General features: G+C 55.6%; 1 protein-coding gene across 4 annotated transcripts in view; it reads left to right on the top strand.

The window, feature by feature from the left end:
- The first annotated feature begins 11,004 nt into the window (after positions 1 to 11,004).
- The window catches only part of SVIL (supervillin), a 198,475-nt gene continuing 195,205 nt past the window's right edge, over positions 11,005 to 14,274 (top strand). For 3 of the 4 annotated variants that reach the window (XM_062211118.1, XM_062211119.1, XM_062211120.1), the window contains exon 1: positions 11,005 to 11,112. The gene's annotated coding sequence lies outside the window, so the exon portion shown is untranslated. The remainder of the gene's footprint in view (positions 11,113 to 14,274) is intronic. The other variant, XM_062211121.1, reaches the window with a different exon arrangement.

The following is a 14,274-nucleotide window of genomic DNA, read 5'->3' on the forward strand; positions in this document are numbered from 1 at the left end:
ACCCACACATCACATACACACACACACCACATGCCCTCACACACCCCACACATCACATACACACACACACCTCCCACACACATACATGCCCTCACACACACCCCACACATTGCATACACACAAGCACACACACCACACACATACCACACACACCCCACACATCACACACACAGACACACCACACATGCCCTCACACACCCCACACATCACATACACACACACACACACCTCCCACACACATACATGCCCTCACACACCCCACACATCACACACACACACACACCACACATGCCCTCACACACCCCACACATCACATACACATACACACACACACACCCCACACATCACATACACACACACACACATACATGCTCTCACACACACCCCGCACTTCACACACACACACACAGACATACTCCAACACCCACTTGATCTCTGATCCAGAATCCTGAGGGCATTTATCTGCTGTGTGGTGGAGCCATCTACACTTTGATGGAAACGAAGTCATCTGGGGACTAAGGGATGGGGGAGGTGCCTCTGCCACTGCTGGCCTGTCGTATCCCTGGGGACTCATGGTCCTATGTTACCACATGTCAGGAACACGGCATCCGCCCAACCGGTGTTAGCTGTTGTCCCAGCCAAAATAAACGAGTTGTCTGCTTCAGTAACATCTTCTCAAAGCGTGGTTTTTCTTCACCCTGCCACTTGCCCACTGTGGGCAAGCTAGGTCCTTGCTCCACTTTATCCTTGCTCTGGGGCCCTGGGACACAGTTCCCGGGACAGCTGTCTGCTGTAGCATTGCAGGCCCCTGTGGCTGAGGAGAGAGCTCTAAAGAGAGTTGCAGAGGCAATGAATCCTCGGGGTCAGAGGTCACGCACAGCACTTGGGTCTACAGCCCACTGGGCAGAGGCGGCGACCACACATACAGGTCCCAAAGGGGACCTAAGAAGTCCAGGCGACTGTGCACCCAGAAGGTACATTACTGAAAATTCTAATGAAGACACGGGCTGGGACAGAGGACTTCATGGCACCCGTGCAGCAGCCTTTTAGGCACTTCTGTGTTTTTGTGTGTGTGTGTGTGTGTGCTAAGATTCTTTTTTTTTTTTTTTTTGACAGGCAGAGTGGACAGTGAGAGAGAGAGAGAGACAGAGAGAAAGGTCTTCCTTTTCCGTTGGTTCACCCCCCAATGGCTGCTGTGGCCAGCACACCACACTGATCCGAAGCCAGGAGCCAGGTGCTTCTCCTGGTCTCCCATGGGGTGCAGGGCCCAAGCACTTGGGCCATCCTGCACTGCACTCCCAGGCCACAGCAGAGAGCTGGACTGGAAGAGGAGCAACTGGGACAGAATCTGGCGTCCCGACTGGGACTAGAACCTGGGGTGCCGATGCCACAGACAGAGGATTAGCCTATTGAGCCGTAGCGCTGGCCTCTTCTGTGTGTTCGTAACAGAACTCGTCTTTTAAAAAAATTAAAGTTTATTTATTTATCTGATAGAGTTACAGAGATGGGGAGTGGGGGGAGATCTTATTTCTGCTGGTTCACTCCCCAGATGGCCACAACAGCCAGGGCTGGACCAGGTTGAGGCCAGGAGCTTCTTCCAGGTCTCCCACGAGGGTGGCAGGGGCCCAAGCACTTGGGCCATTTTCTACTGCTTTCCCAGGAGCATTAGCAAGGAGTTGAATCAGAAGTGGAACAGCCAGGACTCAAACCTGCACCCATATATGATGCCGGCAACACAGGTGGCGGCTTTACCCGCTACACCACCGCACCCCCAGAACTGGTATTTTACTCAAGCCATTTTACTCATAACCATTTCCCTCAACCTCTGAGGCCAGCCTGATTGGTCACCCCTAGCTGCTGACCAACTCAGAGGTGAGCACGTAGCCTTTGGGCCCACAGCCTGCTCCAAAGATGCTTCAGGTTGCTGGGGGCTTACAAAACAACTGCTTCTCTTAAAGAGTCTCCCGCAATGACTTCTCCTTTCTTCTCGTGAGCTCGTCTGGCCACCAGCCTGAGGACAGAGCTAGCCAAAGATGCCCCAGGGGAAGAATTAAGTAAACCCTAAGACCCTCCCTGGACAGCCCGGCAGGCCCCTCCTGCAGCCTGCTCCAAGGATCTGGTTACTCTGAGCTGAAAGCAACCCAACCAACGCTATTACTGCCTGCTAATTGACTTTGGGAGAGAGGGGCGGTGACAGGGACATCTAACACTGGCAGCCACAGTTGGAAAGCATGGACGCTGTCTAAACCTCACCCCTGAACACCGGGCCTTCAGCCATGTGGGAACAGCTGTACTCTTGATCTCTTGATGCGAGATCTACTGCACGCTCTGGGGAAAGGACTTCTCAAGACCCATGATGGGGCCGGTGCTTTGGCCTAGTAAGCTAAGCCTCTGCCTGTGGCGCCGGTATCCCATACAGGCACCAGTTCGAGTCCTGGCTGCCCCTCTTCCAATCCAGCTCCCTGCTAATGTACCTGGGAAAGCAACTGAGGATGGCCCAAGTGCTTGGGCCCCTGCACCTGCATGGGAGACCCAGAAGAAGCTCCTGGCTCCTGGCTTTGGATGGGCTCAGCTCCAGCCATTGCAGCCATCTGCGGAATAAACCAGCAGATGCAAGACCTTTCTCTCTCTCCCTCTCTGTGTCTGTTACTCTATGTCTCAAATCAATAAATACAATCTTAAAAAAAAAAAAAAAAAGCCCCGTGGTGATCCCACGTTTTGATCTTCAGCTTGCATTTCCTACTGGTCCTCTCTGGGCCTCTCGTGTGGGATGTGCCTGCGGGGTGTAAGGGCAAGGCCGTGAGAGAGAATCCTGTAACTTGACCACACACTTCCTGGTTGCATCAGCCATGCCCCTGCACACACACAGCGCGGCTGGCCGGGCGGGAGGAGCGGAGGACTGTCCAGTTGCACAGAATCCAGCCTGGTGGTTCCCTTGGATAGGATCCTGATGCGCTTTTTGGGTCACAGTGCATTTGGGCTTCTGTGTTGGGCAGCTGCCTTTCTGTAAATCTTTTCTGCCGTCGTCCACGCCAAGGCAGAGCAGACTGGCGTGGGAAGGCATAGCTCCGATCCACAGCCATGGCAGGAGAACACTCCGCCAGCCTCCAACAGCGCTGCAGGCCATTGGTTTCCTGTGTTGTTGTGGCTTGCAGGGAAAGGGAGGGCGACTTGTGTGTGTGGGTTTTGTTGTTATTTTTTTTAATCCTGCCACATGAACCGACATCCTGGTTTATTACTAGGCTTGTCTCTCCATCAGGGGAATGAAAAGTACAGTTTTTAATAAATTGGAGTGGGCTAACGAGATGAACACAGAGGAGGTGGTGGCTCAGGGACAGAGCAGCAGGGCCATCACGCTGTGGGTGGTCGACACCTTGGGGCGTGCGTCTTGCCCAGGAAGAGGACAGCAAGAAGCAGGCATCACTTGAGACATCGGGGCTTCAGTGTAGCTCAGGCTGGGAAGCAAAGCAGAAGACTTTCCAAGCAGCTCAGCTGTTGGCGGGTCACGGCCGGCCGCACACCGTGCTAGGTGGCAGCAGCCTGGCATGGTGGAGGTGCCCAGGCTTGGTCCTGCTACATGTTGAGGAGGCCACAGTAATCCCGCTCCCAGGCCAGGGATGTCATGGGTGGAAATTTTCAAGTCAGTTCTGTGCTGGCACCAAAAGAACGTGATGTAGCTGGTAAGGTCACAGTGTGCAACGCAGGCATCCCATTCGGGCGCTGGTTCGTATCCAGGCTGCTTCACTTCTGATCCAGTTCCCTGCTAATGGACTGGGAAAATCAGCAGAAGATGGCCCAAGTAGTTGGGCCCCTGCCACCCACAAGGCAATCTCAGATGAAGCTCCTGGCTCCTGGCTTCAGCCTGGCCCAGCCCTGGCTGTTGTAGCCAACTGGAGAATGAATCAGCGGATGAAAGATCTCTCTCTCTCTCTCTCTCTCTCTCTCTCTCTCTGGAACAAGATCTTAACCTCTTCCTGAGGTTCACATCCTAATTTTCTGCCTTCTCACCTGGCCAATTTCTACTTGTCACAGCCAAGCCCATCGTAGGGGCTCCCAGGCACTGCTCAGGGTTAGTGCCTCTGTTTGCTGATGTGGGCATCAGCTCTGAGCAGTGTCCCCGAGGGGCCGCGCAGGGGGAGGTGGTAGAACATCAGCTAAGAAACTTGAGGCTCCTGGGCATGACTTAGACAGGAAACTCAGGGCCGCGGGTGAATTTCCTTTGGGTCAGGATAGAAGCCGGCTGTCCAGGAGCCCGCAGTCTCCCGGGAAAGGAAATGTAGAAATAGAAGTAAGGACAAATAAAGTTTGTTTCTTTTGTTCTCTCAAACGCAAAGATTCCGCCCAATAACTTTCTACCAAGTGCTTTGCACAGGACTTACACAGCTCAGGAAGTGTTCATTGCAATAAAAAAAAAAGGAAATGCTTGTGACAGTGCAGGAAGGGGCCATGCCAGCCTGCACTCCCTAGTGACAACATTGAAAAAGTCTTAAGTGGCTTCCACTCAAATAGGTGAGTGGCAGAAGGAGTGGTGGCTGACAAATACTAACAGCAGTTAGTATTTGTTAACTAGTTCCCATGATTGAGGTATTAATCTATATTTCTCAAAGATAGCCCAAGAAAAGGGTGCTGTTACCACCCCCAGATTATAAAAGTTGAAAATGAGGAACAGAGAGGTTACAAAACCGGCTCAAAGTAACGCAGCTTTGAGCCCAAGACAACTCTAATTTATTGAGGGTGGAGATGCAAATGAACCATTGTGCAAAACTGGGGAGGGGGCTGCAGCCACCAGTGGGATGAGAAAGAAGAAGGAACAGCGAGAGAGAGAGGAGGCAAAAACAGGCGTGAGTATAGGAAGTGTGCTCCACGAGGAATCCTAACCCCTTTCTGCAGGCTCTTTGGCCATCTCCTACCACAGGGCCCTGCAAGAACCTTCTGGGACTTGTGGTTGGCTTTGACCAAACGTGGGATGGCTCTCTAACTCAGGAGACCCTGATCCACGTCCAGCCACTTCTGCTAGACGATGGAGGCTTGCCACCGATTTGAACAGCAGCAGAAATTTCATACTAAGGCCTCCTGGAGCAGTTCCTTTGAAAGGGATGGGCAGGGACTGGCACTGTGGCGTAGTGGGTAAAACGCCGGCATCCTATATAGGTGTTGGTTTGAGTCCTGGCTGCTCCACTTCCAATCCAGCTCCCTGCTAATGCATCTGGGAATGCAGTGGATGATGGCCCATTGCACCCACACAGGAGAATCAGAAGAAGCTCCAGGCTCCAGGCTTCAGATCAGCCCAGCTCCAGCCATTGTGGCTATTTGGGGAGTGAACCAACAGATGGAAGACCTTTCTCTCTCTCTCCCTCTGCCTTTCAAATAAATAAATAAATAAATCTTAAAAAAAAAAAAAAGAAAGGGATGGGCAGCTTCTTCGAGGTGAGTTCTACCCATATGCACTTCTGATTTTTTATTTTTTTACAAAAAGGGCAAAAAACAAAATAAAAACAAAAAACCATTGGTCATGGTTGAGCAGACACCAAAAAGTTCATAGAGGTAGAATCAAAATTTTTGGTGCATCGTTTTCTTTTTAAAAAGATCTATTTAAAAAGGCAGAGTGACAGAGAGGGGGAGACAGAGAGAGAGAGAGAGAGAGAGAGAGAGAGAGAGAGAGATCTTCCACTGGTTCACACCTCAAATGGCTGCAATGGCCAGGGATGGTCCAGGTTGAAGCCAGGAGCCTAGAATTCCATCTGGGTATCCCACATGGGTAGCAGGGGCACAAGCACTTGGGCTATCTTCTTCCACTTTCCCAGGTGCACTAGCAGGGAGCTGGACTGGAAGTGGAGCAGCCTTGGCTCAAACTCATATGCTCATTTGAGATGCCAGTCTTGCAGGCAGTGGCTTAACCTGCTGCATTGCAACACTAGCCCCATGACTTTTTTATACTTTTCATTTCCTATGAGTTTTTTTTTTTTTTTTTTTTTTTGACAGGCAGAGTTAGACAGTGAGAGAGACAGAGAAAGATTTTCCTTCCTTTGGTTCACTCCCTTAATGGCCACCACTGCTGGCATGCTGCGCTGATCTGAAGCCAGGAGCCAGGTGCTTCCTCCTGGTCTCCCATGCGGGTGCAGGGCCCAAGCACTTGGGCCATCCTGCACTGCCTTCCCGGGCCACAGCAGAGAGCTGGACTGGAAGAGGAGCAACTGGGACTAGAACCCGGTGCCCATATGGGGTGCTGGTGCCGCAGGCAGAGGATTAACCAAGTGAGCCATGGCACCGGCCCCTCTTATGAGTTTTTGAAGATCCCCCATATTCCTCGTGATACTCAAACCACTACTAATTTTCACAGAATTAAATAAGGGCTTATTAACTACACAATTAGAACAGATGAAATAGAGCTAAAGAATCTTCATTGTATTAAGGGAAAAAGAATTCGACAGGAACCACCTAGTTTGATTTCAATGGCTGAGCCATGGCCAGTGTTCTAAATAACATGAAAGGCTATTTCAGCCTTCAGGGTTTTTGCAAAACCACATTTTTCCCCTGACCCATCCTGTTTTTTTTGTTTTTTTTTTTTGTTTGTTTGTTTGTTTTTCTAACCTCCCCCTATCTCAAGGAAAAAAAAAAAAAAGCTGAAGAAGAATCTGGAAGCCATTTCAAAGTTTTGTTAAAACCCATGGCTCCAACGGTCCAATTTCTTTCAGATTTTGTCTATCATCCCAATCCAAAAGATCTTTCTGTCAAAATATTCATGGCCAAGTTCCTTCCACCTAGAATTAGGAGAATAGAGCGGTTATCTTTTGGAATTTTTTCCACTATAATGTTGCCTGTCTCTGGCGTACCTTATTTGTATCTCTTTGCAAAAAATATTAATCTCTTCCCTCCTCCCCTGCACCAAGTGTCAGTTCTTCCAATCTACCCAGGCCAGAATAGCTAAAGCAATGAAAAAATAAAAAAAGTGGTGATATTATGTATCCTGTATTTACATGGTAACCTTTGACAGACGCTAAACTGTAGGGAGTGAGAACATTGCCTTCTGAATACTTGTGGGCTGGCTCATCCCGGCTCCGGCTCCTCGGTGGAGGGCACTTAATACGGCTGGGAATACTTGGTGTGGCTGCCCAGGATCTAATTTTCTGAGGGCTGCTTGTTTGGGTCCTTGGTTACATAATCCTATCTCGTGTCTGCTCTGTCCATGGGCCTCGCAGACTTCTGCACTATCAGACCTTAGCTCAGCCTTTCAGCAGAACACATGGCTGGGAGCCATCGGGACGGCTCTGGGCCTCTGTGTCTAGGGCCAGAACGCAGAGAACGTGGTACTCCTCTTTCAGGAAGCGCTGGATTGCTGACATACTGGGGGCGTGCATGATGGAAACTGGACTGGACCCATCCCGCGTCACTGCCTCTCTTGCTCATGTTTGGGAAACTCGGAATCCCAGCTCGGCCTGGCAGCAAACCTGGCCCCCCTCCCCTTTCCAGTGTCACTCATCCCCTCTCTTGTCATCTCCCTGAACAAACTCCAACCAATGGGACTCCCCACGCCTGCCTTGCCCGTTAGTGCTCATCTCCAGTCCATACGAGCCTTTATCGGGCACTGTGTTTTTGAGTCCACTCTATCAATTCTCTGATTAAAAGCCTGGATCTGAGCATCTCTCTGCAGGAATTGTTGCTAACTGCACCCTTTTCCAGTGTCTCTGTGAATCCCTGTGTTCTAAGAAGCACAACACCAGAGCTTTTTTCCTTTAAGGATTTATTTATTTGAAAGGCAGTTACAGAGAGAGAGGGAGGGAGGGAGGAAGAGAGAGAAAGAGAGAGAAAGAGAGAGAGAGAGAGAGAGAGGAAGAGACAAAGAGACAGGTGTTCCACCTGCTGGTTCACTCCCCAGATGGCTGCAATGGCCTGGATGGAATTCCTAAGAATTCATTTGTCCCTTAAAGCACTCTGCATATGCATAAAATTATTTCTGGAGCATCAAATCCACTCTAGTGAACCAAGATGGATAAGAGTCCTTGCCCCCAGCTCACGTTTACCGGAGACACTGCAAAGTGATTAAGGTCTTTGAATGAGACTCACGTAGGGTGCTATGGGAGCTGGGAAGGGGCCCCTAAACCAGAAATGGCGGGTGGGTTTCCTGGAACTCCTCAAGGAAGCTGGAAGGGAAGCGACACCTTCTCTCGAGGCCAAGCAAGTTGGGAGTGTTCTTATTTCGACAGCATGAGCCGTGGGCTTCTTGAACATGAACTTGCACCAAGCACAAGTGGTCTCTGCATCTGTGGTCAATGGCGAGGGTGGGGGGCGGGGGGCGGGGGCAGAGAAGCCAGACTGGGGCAGGGATCTGATGGAGAGGTGAGTGTCAAAAACCAGAGGGGAAGTAGCTAGCCCAGATGGCCTGGACCGAGGCCATGGGGAGTAGGGGAATGCAGGGGCCTTCGCCGAGGGGCATGGAGGATGCGGTGGCCGTTGGACTGATGGTGGTGAGCTGCGAAAGGTGGGATGGAGGATCTTGGAGGCTGGGGTAGGTGCCACGCCCTCAGAGGGGGACCTTGGAGAGCAGGGTCTGGGGACTGACCTCGGTCCAGATGCACTGAGTTTGGAGGGCCCACAGCCACCCAGCACCTGCATCTAGAGTGCAGAGGGAGAGAGCTGGGCTCCTGGTGTGAGCAGGTGTCAAGGGCTGGAGGAAGTCACAAAGCTAAGTTTGCGGTGGGGCCAGCAGAGGATGGAGGATGAGGCCTCAGACTAAGGGAGATGAGGATTCTGCTGAACGTGGGTCTTTGGGATGCCTCTGATCAGCGTGGGCTGAGCTCTTGTCCCGGCTGTAAGGCACTGGCACTCTCGTGGATTTCAGGATGGGGTCGAATGCATTTCTTCAAGGGATGCAGCAGTCACACAGAAGGGGGGATGGAAGGGGGACTCTGGATGTCAGGTGCTGACACGGCTCTCTGGCAGGGCCCCGACTTCCTCCAAGATCTTCCAGCCTCTTTCCACACACCGCACTGCTGTGTCTGTTCCAGAGGGCCCAAGTCGAGGATGGAGTGGCTGTTTCCTGGGTGTCCCAGCTTTCCAGCCTGGAACCACCCTGCTGCGCCTGGGTATATCCATAGGTGGGCCTATTAGAGGACAAGGATGGGACCGGCACTGGGGAGACAGAAGCTCTCTTTCTGCACAAGTGTCTTGGGGGAGTGGAGCCCACAGTTACGGCAGGATTCTGCCATCCCCATGCTCCAGACCCACGTGTGGAAGCCCTAAGGAACCCCAGTATCCCAGAACAGGCCTGCATGGGGGTGGAGGGTCTCCAATGGGACCATCAAGTTTCAGGGAGGTGCCATGGGTGTCCTTAAATGAGGGATCAGGGCACAGACACTGGAAGAGGGAAGATCCCCTGAGGACACAACTTTGCCCACCTGCAAGCCCAGGAGAGTGTGAGACCCCAGGAAACCAGCCCAGCCCACACCTGGATCTTACACCTCCAGCCTCCAGAGCTGGGGAAAAAAAAAATCACTTTCTGGTTGGTTTGTTTTTGTGAGTGGCAGTCCCAGCAAACGAATACAGAGACTTTTCTTCTTTCTGATGGGGGCCGGTCTACCTAGGCTTGGCGCACATTCGGGAGGAAAAATGACACAGTGGCATCTCAGAGGCAAAGAAGCAGGGGTCGGAAGGCCATGAAAGGTCCACACTTGGCAGAAACAGAAAAAGCCAAGAACTTTCGCAAATCTGAACCCAAGGCCTCCAGGCGACCATCACCTGGGACACAGACATGCCGGGGGGACCCCACCTGCCCACTCCCAGAGTCAGGAACTGTGCAGGTGGTGATCAGGTGTCCTAGGGGGCCTCTGACTGAGCCCCCTGGCGATGACCACTCCGGCTATGAGCGCCCCAGCGAGGACCGTCCCTTTGGCCAGTGGCCGGAGCGCCACAGCCACCAGGTTCACTCCCTCCTGCCATGTGTGGAACGGCTGGCAACGCGGCGCGCCTGCCCCTGTCCCTGTGGTCAGCGGCTCCCTTCCCGCCTACGGGGGCCGAGCGCGCCACCGGGGCCTGGGGAGCCCCGGAGCTGCCGAACGCGGGCGTGCGCGCGGGCGCGCGTCCTAGGGCCGGGCCCGGACGGGAGCGCGCCAAGGGGGTTGGGTCGCGCCGGCCCCGCCGGCCTGGCTCGGCGTCCGAGCCACTCAGAGCGCCCGGCTGTGGACACCCGGGGCCCCTTCGGTGAATACCCGGCGCCCGCGCGCCGCGCCGGGACTCGCGCGCCCGCCGGCTCTCGGAGAAGCAGGCGCCGGGGCAGCCCTGCCCGGCCAGCTCGCGGCCAGCTCCGCCCGGGGCAGGACAGGGCGCAGCGCCGACTCTTCCTACGCCTCCTCGCGAGCCGGCTGGAGCCGGGGATCCCGCGCGAGGGTGCGTCCCGGGCCCTCCCTGCTCCGCCGCGAGCAACTTTGTGCGGGCGGCGCGGCCGGCAGGTGGGAGAAGGTGGCCGGCTAAGCGCGCCGCGGGAGGGTGAGTGCGGTTGGGTGTCCCCGCGCGCAGGTTCCCCTCTCGTCCACCTGGTGCCTTGGCCAGAGTTGTCGCTGGGGATCCGGGGACGCTAGGTTGGCGGGGGGAGCTTTCTGGAAGCTACTTGCGGCGACCAAAGAGCGAGTCAGCCGGACCCCGCCGCTCCCCGCGGTAGGGAGCGCGACCCCCGGTCCCTGTTCCTGGCCCTGAGAGCTTGGGGGCGGGACAGGCCACAGCCCGCCCAGCTGCGCGACCCCGGGCGCGCCGGGCAACGCGGTCCCCCTGCTCGGGGAAGGGATGAGCCTCGGTGGCAGGCGCCGGGGTTCCGGCGTCGCGCTGCGTGCGATCCGCGCGTTCTGCCCCGCCGGCTCGCCTGGTCCCCGGGGGCGCACGGGCGCGGGGGCCCGGCAGAGGGCGCACGTGTCCCCGAGCGCCGCGCGGGCCGGCCGAGGGGAGGGCACCGGCGCGAGCCTCCTCCAGGTGAGGAGCTCGGCGAATCCGTCCGGGACCCGGTCCCCGCGCCGCGGCTCAAAGGCTGGGCGGCGCCGCTGAGCAGTCGGAGTGCGGGGCGGCCCTCGTGCGGGACGCGTTGGGCTTTCTGCTGCCCGGAGGTGCGGGGGACAGCTCGGGAAGGTGAGGACGGTCGCTGAGCGCCGTGGCCCGGGCTGGGGACGCGCAGCGCGGGGCTGGGGGCGCGTCGCTGCGCGCTGCTCTCCAGGGCGCCCGAGCTGGGATCGGTGGTCCTGGGACCTCCTCCCCTGCCCGCCAGCAGTCCTGCGGGGGCGGTGGGAGCGGGAACCCCAGGGGAGCCCCGCGCCGGCCAGGGAGCGGCAGAGCCCGGGGCCGTAACAAAGACGCGGCGCGGCCCCACTTCCGTCCCGGGCGCGCGCCTCCGGGAGGAGCGGGCCGGCGGCAGGGCTCCCCTCGGCGGAGTTTCGGGAAGTTCCGCGCCGCGGCCCGTTACGCGCGCGGAGCGAGGGCGGGGACGGCGGCGGCCCGGCCTCCACGGCGGGTTTCCCGGCTGCTCGGCCCCGGGGGAGGGCGAGGGCGGCGGCGGCGGCTCCCGCGCGCCTCCTAGGGGTCCCAAGGCCGCGCGCCCCGGCTCAGCCGGCGGGCTGGGCGCGTGCGGGCGCCGGGAGATTGCGTTCCGGGGCGAGCGGCGGTGGGGTGGGGTTGGGGGTGGGGAGTGCTCCGGGCCGGGCCGCAGTCCGGGTCAGGTGCGGGGTTCGAGCGCTCTTTTTGGCTGGAGTCCGGCGGTTGGTTGCCATTGGGCGTTCCCTCCGAAGGGGCGAGGCCAGACGGGGCCGTTCCGTGTCTTCCTAGCCGCCCTGCGGGCGCCCAGGTGGTGGGGACTGGACGCGGAACCTGGCCCATGCGTGGCGGCTGCGGTGCCTTTGGCGGGCACAGAGGGTCCCCAGGATCCGGGCAGGACGCGAGGGAAGAGTGCGACGGAAGAGAAGCCCAGGGACCCCTGTCATCCGTGCGTTGCAGCTTCCTGGTCCTGAGCTCTCCTGCGGCCCGGGGAGACCAGGGCCTGCCTTGTGCCTGGCTTGTCTGAGACTCACGACCAATGCTCTCTTCTACCGCACGGCCTCCTCCCAGGAGGGTGTTTTTCTGCTTTCCTGGGTTTGATCGACTTGTGTCAACCCAGCCACGCCGGTTGTCCGTGGCCATTGAGAGCTTCCTGCATGGTCCATGAGTCGCTTCCAAAGCCCCGGAGAGTTCTATAGAAGTTGCAAACAGCCTCACCCATAGCTGTCCTTAGCTTTGTGCCATCTCGGGGTGGCGCTGGGTCTGGAGTCAGGGCTTCTGCCCAACCTGGAACTCCCATTTGCTTCCGCTGTGGCCAGGAGCTGCAGTGCCTACCCTGTTGAAGCTGTGTGCCCCGAATCTGTGCTTAACATTAAGTGAAATAAACCCCAATTTCGTGTTCGGGTCCTAAGAATACTGTTGGATCCGTGTCCAGGTTATAATGTAGGAGCTGGGTGTGTCTTGAAGACACCTATGGTGTATTGCCTTAAAAAAAAAAAAGAAGAAGAAGAAGAAGAAGAAAAGATGTTGAAACCCTGGAATGCATGTGAGGGACTTGGAATGTTCTAGGGCCCTGCCAGTCCAGGGGATAGCCAGGTGTGGTGATTCAGGGCGAGACTTGGCAATCTGAAGGTGAAGCCCAAATCAAAGCTCAAGTGTGTACCTGAAGTTACGGAGCTATGGGGAGGCTGGCTTGCAATGCTGCCGCCACCAGGGATAGCTCTGTAACTTCAGGCATGCACTTGAGCTTTGCTTTCCTCTTTTCAAACAGGAACAACAACAGGGCCTCCTGGTTTCAAGCCGTAAGGGTTAAATTAGGTAACCCATCCATGTAAATCAGCACAGGGGCGGGCCTGGGGTAAGCTGCTGTGTGGGACACCCGCATGCTATATCGGAGTGCTTGGGATCGAGTCCCACGTCTACCTCTGATCAGCTTCCTGCAGCAGGCGATGGTCCAAGTACTTGGGTCCTTGCCACCCATGTGGGAGACCCCGATGGACTTCTGGCTCCAGTGTGGCCCAGCCCCGGCTACTGTGGGCATTTGGGAAGTGCACCAGCCGATGGAAGAGCCTCGTCTCTGTCTCTGTCTCCCCTGCCTTGGACGCAGTCTTCCTGGTCCACACTGTGACGCACCATGGTTGGCGACTCCTCTGCCTTGTCAGCAAGTTGGGGGTAGGAAAAGGTTGGGAGGAGCTTTGTCCAGTTGCCAAAGGGGCTTACGAGGGCCTCCGGGGCTGTAGGGGTCTCTCCAGCTGTGTCTGCTCCCTTTAAATTTTGTTTTTTTTGATCTTTTTCAAAGATTTTTTATTTATTTGAAAGCTAGAGTTACGGGGTGGAGGGTGGGGTAGAGAGGAGAAGTCTTTTATCTGCTGGTTCACTCCCCAGATGGCTGCAACTGCCAGCCAAGGCAGGAGCCTGGAACCCCAACCAGGTTTCCCACGTGGGTGACAGGGACCTAAACACTTGGGCCATCTTCCATTGCTTTCTCAGGAGCATTAGCAGGAAGCTGGATTGAAAGTGGAGCCGCAGGGACTTGAATCTGCACTCCTATGGGATGCCAGCGCTGGAGGCAGCAGCTTAACCCACTGTGCCACAATGCCAGGGCGTGCGCACACACACACACACACACACACAACCCCATCAGCTGGAGAAAAGGAAGAAAGTATTCCCCTTATTCCATTTTTCCCCCTTTCACAAGTCACCTAGAACGCTAAAGAAAAAAATCGTGCTGGCCCCAGAGGAACCATTTCCTTGGACAATGATGGGATATTTTCTGACAACCTGTGTAGAGGGAGCCACTGCTGGGAATATGGAGATAGAATGTTTCAAAAATAGTTGCTCAAATATGGTAAGCCGAGTGCGACCTGGAAGTCGTTCACCCAGCCTGCAGGGTGTGAGGATAAGGGGCAGGGAAAATAAAGAACTAGTGTAGTATCAAGTATGTTCAAACTCGGGGAAGCATTTCAATGGAGCATATGAGAGTGGAGAACTAGTTCCCTTATACTACCCTGCCTGCTTTTCCGCTGTGTTATACTCCTTGGACTTTTTGCTTTTGTCTTTCAAATAATGAGTTACGGGCTCAAACATGAGAAGCCTTGTAATGTGAAATGCCACTCGATGATGGCATAGTTCAGAGCAAAGTTCTGTCTCAGAAGCCTGGGGCCGGGTGTCCGGAGAGGAGCTGTCCTTATTTAGACTTTTCCTTTGGAAGCGAGCTGCAGCTGTCTGCCTCTCCGGGAAGAAGAGCCGAGGGTGTAACCAATC

This window comes from Lepus europaeus, chromosome 14, assembly GCF_033115175.1.
Source record: "Lepus europaeus isolate LE1 chromosome 14, mLepTim1.pri, whole genome shotgun sequence".
Lineage (NCBI taxonomy): Eukaryota > Metazoa > Chordata > Mammalia > Lagomorpha > Leporidae > Lepus > Lepus europaeus.